A 5,979-nucleotide genomic window follows, 5' to 3' on the forward strand; every position below is an offset into this window, starting at 1 on the left:
TTTTAATGCAAGGCAGGAAAAAAGAAATGTTCTAGTTCTTTCTCAAAGCAAAAAGCTCATGAGCATCTTTCACTTTCAGCTGGCTCATGCTGGAACAGGTAACTCCTTTATTTTTCAAAGAGTCTAAGGATCACCAGCTACCTTATTATCAGAAACATTTTATTATAATAAATTTTCTGATCTGGGTTGGAGAAACAACTCAGAAGCAAGAGATTAGATTGCTTTTTTCTTGTTTCTGAAAGATCAAATCACAAAGCATCTGAAGACAACATCCCTTCTGCTTGCATCCCCCACAGTAAAAAAAAACAAAACATGTAAGATGCATGTTAGCTTCAAGAAAAAAAAACCAAACAAAACCCAAAACCAAACCAACCAGCCAAACAACCAAAACAAAAAATGTAACTGTGGCATGTTCTACAACAGGAGCGTACAATGAGGCAGACACAGAACTGTTACTCTGGAGCCTGACTTGAGAATAGTGGTGGCTTCTCCACAGAAAAGTACCAATGCTCAAATGCAAGTGATGAGCACCACAGCACATTATCTGGCCTACAAGCAAATAGATATGTATGTAATAGGATTGTCTTTACATTTCCTTTGTCTGCTACATTTCCTTTCTGACAAAAAAAAAAAAAGCCCCACAATCCAAAGCCAACCTGAGTTATCATAGTCACAGCAGTCCCTGACGCCTCTATATGAGCTGCACAAAACACTGTTGAAGAGGCAAGAATTTTTTACATGCGATAATGGATGTTCGTCCCAAAGAACAGTATGGAGCCTACCAAAGTAATTTTGGAAGGTCACCATATCTGCTGCACATTTGAACTCCTATCCTATGGAAAGCAGAGAATCAGAGAAGGGGAAGGGTGCACACCAGTGTCTCATGCTCAGATGGAGCAGGGATGTAAGCAGCGCACAAGTTCTAACTTGGGAACAGCCTTCACAGCACCTAATCCAACCTCCTTCACAAATGGCAATTGTTATTGGAAAACTCAAACACATAGCAGCTTGGTTTTGCTGATTTTTATGTAGTTTAGTTCATGTTTTGTATGAAAAGTTTCAAGGACAATGTGTAATTTGAAGAATGATGGGTTTTTTCCTAAAAGGATTGAATGGGTCAAAACTGCAACACAACAGGACAATTCCTAAGACATCTCAATCAAACAGGACTTAAAGCTTCTATTCTGCATGTGAAGGCAGACCTCAAACACATATTCAGAGTTTTCAATGCCCAAGATACCCCCAAACACCTCCCAAACTCAGCAGGAAGTGTTCCCCTGATTTTAACAACATTTTACTTAAAGAAACACAACAACCACCACAAATCACAAAAAACCTAACCAACAAGAAAATTTTAAAAACCCAACCCCCTACCCCCCAAAAAAAACCCCACACCTTGCATTTGTACAAGACAAAGTAATCCATCAGCACTTGCCAATTAAAATTAATACATTGAACTCAGACACCCTTAGGTTACTACAGAGTTTCTTCACACAACAAAACCAACAGAACTGAGCCTGTCAAACAATTAAGACCCCCAGAACATCCTGTTTCCTAAGGACGCTGGAGCTGTGCTGCAAGCCCTCTCTCAGAGGCTGATCAGGAAAGGCAAGCATGCCAGTTTTGCGGCTCTGTGTTTCTGCAGAGATAACCCCAGGTACACTAGGCTGCCCCTGGGACACAGAGAATCAGACATGAGGAAGACAAAGGTCAGCAAGCCACAACAACCTGGCAGGAGACACGCCATGTCTGCAGAGAAAACTGTCACTGCTATTCATTTCAGACCGCTGCAGCCCAAAGCTCGTAGCTGGTTTGTGCAGCAACAAACCAAATCGCCAACATCAGTAAAACTGAATTCAGCAGAGAACTGGATGGCAAGTCAGGCAAAGGAGTTTAGGAAAAGAGAATACTGTAGTAAAGAGAATTTCTAGGGATAATTAATGAACCAGCTGTCTAAAAAGTCGTTCATTTGGTTTACTACTGCTAACATTCAGAAGCAAAAGGCAGCAGCCATATGGAACATGCAGGAGGTTAGCTCACTGCTCTTCATGAGATGGGTGTAAATTCACAGCAACACGGTTGACATCTGGACTGGCACCAGCTTTACACTCAGTTGAACATGTGTTTGTTCAGTGGGACTGTTAAGGACAGTCAGAGCGCTAATCAGGAAGTCATTGTGTAGTAACAGCTTCGGTCCCTACTGAGAGCAAAACTACATCTATCCTTACACTATTCACTCTACCTTCTAACTTGCCTCTCCTTGGTGGAGGGAAGACCATATCTTTCAAATCCTGCTCCTTCTTAACAGCTTCCCTCAGGAAGGGGAAACCTTTCTGGATGCACTCCTCCCTTCCTTGGGAATGGCTCCCCTTCAAAACTGTTTTGTAGTAAAGAAAAAGCCAGTTGCCTTATACCAGCAAGGCAGTGTGCAGAGGGCCTACCTGCCTGCTTCCTTACACTGGGCTTTTACGAGGCAACTGCTGTTAGGCCCCCACTTTTATCAGCTTTAATTCAGTGAATCAGAGTAAGGCTGCATGCTTGGGAAAGCCCTGATGCAGCGACGGGTACACACAGCCCCAGCTCAACCTTACTGTAAATCAAATGCAGTTTTACAGAGCATTCTGTAAAGCGTGGATCTTTACACGTTTAGCACATCTTTAAAGCTAAATTGTCCTATGGAAACAGACAAAAAGTATGGTAAAAATTCTCCAATCTCAGCACGTGACGCCTGTTAGAACAGGTCCCCCCATCCTCTCACAGTACTTCGGTTCCATCTAGCGGCTTCCTACAAGCAATGGACTGAAAACTAGGTAGTCGTGTTGCCTGAATGCTTCATTTCAAAGTCTGTGCTTCTAGCTGCAGAAATAATCACAGAGTCTCCCTAAAAAATTATCTTGGCCCTCCGACGTTAAGTTTCTAGCTACAGTTTCTCTAATTTAAACTTGTAAAGCAAAAAGGCGTTAAATGAGAGTAAGGCTATCCCGGTGCAAACTAGACTGAGAGGATGGGCTGGCTAACTAACAGAATCGGCAGCCTGCAAACAGGAGCTACGCAGCACTGACGTGCCCCTCCCCAGATGAGTCTCAGCAAGTTACCTGTCTGGTCACTAGCCAAACTTGGTTGGTACAAGGCTGTCGCACCCCATGAGATGTCTCACCTAACTGCTGGTGGTCTCAGCATCAATTCCCTTCACAGTGAAGGGAGAAACAAGCACTTCTAGACCATGATTCAGCAAAGAGAAGCTGGAGGGTTTACCAATAGCATGGTACCTCCATCTCATGTCTTGGATCCCATACAGTGCATCTGACTAAGGCTCAGCCCGGCACAGCTTTCGAAGCGCAGCCCACCTTGCAGTGCTCTAAACAGGCAGCAAGAGGCTTCTAGAAACAGGGCAACCATGACAGTTACAAACTTTGTGCCTAGGTTAAAACCCAACAGCAACAGGTAGCCATATTACCACAGAGAACTGGATTGCAACACTGTTGTGTTCACAGAAAATGTCTCACCCTGTCACTCAGCTCTGCTAGCGGGATGGAGGTAGGTTGGTGTCATAGCAGGAAAAGCACAGGACAGTTCTGCCCCTACCTACTTCAAGCTATCCTTATATTTCAGCTTCCTTAGGTAGTAGTGGAACACTCACCACAGACATTTCAGCCCTCTTTGGAAGAGACCATGAATGAGAATTTTCTTTCTTCTCATAAGAATATTTTTTCATGAATGAGAATATTTTTTTCTCATAATCAATTTACCAGCACTAAAGACTCACTAGCTTCAAAGGGAAGAGAAAAAAGTAACCATCAAAGAAACATGAAACTTCACCATTTTATCAGCTGCCATGTTAGGGATCAAAAGCAGGTATTTTGAAGTAACTGTAGTATCTTACATAAACATGACAGAGTTCACCAGAACTAGTCTAGTTTGCCCCCAGAGATCACATCCATTCAAAGTGAAGATGAAAAAAAAGGAAGTTGACCTAGTTAATGATTTGTGGAGTGTGGGATGGATGAAAGGTCTTTAGCTCCGTAATGCAGCTTTTTCCACCTCTTATCATTTCAAGGAGCTTTACTTTTGGTCACATGCAGTTTGAGGCTCACACCCAGCAAATCACGTCAGCTTTTCTAGAACGGGACTCCAGCATGCAGCAGAGCTGCTCAGATTTATTACTCCAGAGCAGCGTGTCTCAGTTTCCCATCCACAGCTTACCTTCACCTAAGGTTTCATGGTGGAGGACTGCATGTGACAGACTGGCTCTTTCATGCAAAAGAGGAAAGTCTTCAATAGGCTCAGACTTTCTTGCACTGTAAAAATGAAGAGAGAAACTAAGGCTACACAAGGCCCATCTTACTGTTGGGTTCATATCCCCACGGACCTAGGCTTACCGTTTATTTGCAAGGTAATTAAACCTGCTTTTCTGTAACAGCTATTTCACAAAAACAGAGGAGATTTAGAGCACCAAATTGACTGTAACAGCTCTACTTAAAGTGGTTTTGGTTTTTTTTTTTTTCATTTCTACTTTGCACAAAGCCACGTGCGGTACAGCTTTACCTCCCAGAATCAGCTCCGCCCAGAAAGAAGAGCTGCTCCTTCCCGCACAGCCCGGGGACATTGGCGAACAACCCGGAGGCAGAACACAGTACCGGTCCCTGGAACAATCCTCCCTGGGGTGGCTCTGCCCCAAGCAGCCGCTGAGCACCACACACAGCTAGCTCGCCCGCGGGAGAGAAACAGGTAGAGCTTCCGCGGTTTGAGATAAGGGCTGTTTACTGACAAAAGCACCGTGAAAGGGTAACAGTAACAGCCAACTTCACTCACACCCAGCCCAGTAACACAGAATACTTTACTGACCCGACGGTAACAGAGCGCTGCAACGACCGAGGATCGATCCGACATCCCAGCTGCGCCCCAACTATCCCGGAGGCACCCAGGACCACCCCTCCCCAACCAGCCCCTTTTACAGGGGAGCGATGCCAGATGGTGTGAAACAGCCCAGGCTAACTCAGCTCACCAGCGCTGGCTGCCCAGGCAGGTTAGCTCTGGCTTTGCCAGAGTCGGGACATTCCCTTAAGCCTCAAACCGCCGCTCAGCCATTGCTGCTCGCTGCAGAGACGGTTTTACCCTAAACCAGCCGCCGCCGCTAAAGGGAGGGAAGGCCCGGGGTGGGGGTGCCGCCACATGGTGAGTGCGCCGCGCTCGCGGGGCCGGGATGCGGCTGCACACACAGTCCCGCCGCCAGCAGCTTCTCCCACGGAGGCGGCGGTGCGGGGAAACGCGAAGGAACAGGCCCTAAGCCGGGAGGCTGGGGGGTGGGGGGGAGACGTCACACAGAGTGCCCTCGGGCAGCCCCGAGGGTGTGGGGTCGGGCAAACCCCCAGGCAGCGGGAGAGGGGAGACGGGTGCGACACAGGCCCCAGCGCCGGCGGCCGGCAGCACGTGGAGCGAGCGCCTGACGGCTGCCTGCGCGGTGCTGTAAGCTGCCTTATTTTCGTCGCCCGAGCAGGAAGCCTAGCGGGCAGCAGACAAACGCGGGGCCGCCCGTCGCCTCGTCCGGCAAGAGGGTCACCGAAGCGGACGGCCAGCGGCGGTGGCCGCCGCGCTCCTCGGGTCCCTAGGACCCGGTCGAGAGCGCCGCAGACAGCGGACGGGGAGGCGGCCATCGGAGAGGGACACGATCCGTTGGCACGGCTAGAACTGATAGGTGGCTCCATAGCTCAGTGGTTAGAGCACTGGTCTTGTAAACCAGGGGTCGCGAGTTCGATCCTCGCTGGGGCCTCTGAGTTTTTCTTTGTCCTTCATTTTTCCCTTCCACCCCCTTTTCCTTTCCCCGGCCAAGCGGGGGACGTTCACTTCGCACCCGCGCTCCGCAGCTCGTTCCCCGCCGGCTGACGAGCATAGCTTTTCGCCTCGCGCCCAGAGGGTGGCGGTGGGGGGCAGGCGCAGCGCTGAGGCGCCGCGACGACGCCAGGCCTTTTGGCTCAGCTC

This window comes from Gallinula chloropus, assembly GCF_964237585.1.
Source record: "Gallinula chloropus genome assembly, chromosome: 3".
Classification (NCBI taxonomy): domain Eukaryota; kingdom Metazoa; phylum Chordata; class Aves; order Gruiformes; family Rallidae; genus Gallinula; species Gallinula chloropus.